The sequence below is a fragment of the Triplophysa rosa genome, unplaced genomic scaffold (genome assembly GCF_024868665.1).
Source record: "Triplophysa rosa unplaced genomic scaffold, Trosa_1v2 scaffold124_ERROPOS922197, whole genome shotgun sequence".
NCBI classification, from domain to species: domain Eukaryota; kingdom Metazoa; phylum Chordata; class Actinopteri; order Cypriniformes; family Nemacheilidae; genus Triplophysa; species Triplophysa rosa.
Genome location: NW_026634124.1, coordinates 18,407 through 19,306, shown reverse-complemented (window position 1 = coordinate 19,306; position 900 = coordinate 18,407).

The following is a 900-nucleotide window of genomic DNA, read 5'->3' as shown; positions in this document are numbered from 1 at the left end:
CTGCATGTAGTCTAGACCCTCAGAAAAACAAATATTATCAAAAAGTAAAACTTACCCCAAATCAAACAGCTCCTAAAATATACCTACAGTATTTTTGTAAATATAAAATATAATAGTGAGATTCGACTTCAAAAGGTTGTAGTAAAGAAAAGTTAAATGAACTAAAGCTCAATAAACACATCATGTCATACCTAAAACTGTATATATTCTATTGTTGGGTGGAAACAATCGCGCTGTCAATCACTCTCTCTTGAACTGTGTGAACCTTCTCTTCTCACAGCAACATACACTGAATCTGTCTATGACTCGCGCTACAGAAGGAGAACAGAAAAATGCGGATAAAAGAAATCTAATTAAATAATCCATGCTTTTATACGCTCATAAACGTATTTAAAATAACGTAATACAAACTCGCATTGTACTGTATGTAAACAGGCAGCAGTGCTGTGCGCGCTGTGTCGCTATGAAAGCACATGTGGGCGCGAGCTGTGCACGGGACGCATAACATCTAACGAATGTTTAAATAAATACTTTTAGCCAAACTAAATGTTGTGGTGTAACGCATTATGACTATCAACGAATACTTAACAAACAAATTAAATAAAACGAAAGTGAAACTAAACATTAACTCGGATGCATCTACAGTGCCAAACTAAACGAGATTTAGAGCTCGTCTTTTAGTGCAAACTCTTTCTCAGCTTCACTTCCGCCCTCCGCTATACCCGTTTTCGCTTCACATATGAGCTGTGAATGGGTCTCACAAAGAAATACGTCATCAACTAAAATTTATCGTTTATATCGCGGGAAGACTAATTCCTATCGTGTGGGGAATTTCTACCGGTATATCGCAAACGATATAATATCGCCCATCCCTACCTATTACCAGCACTGATGCAATAC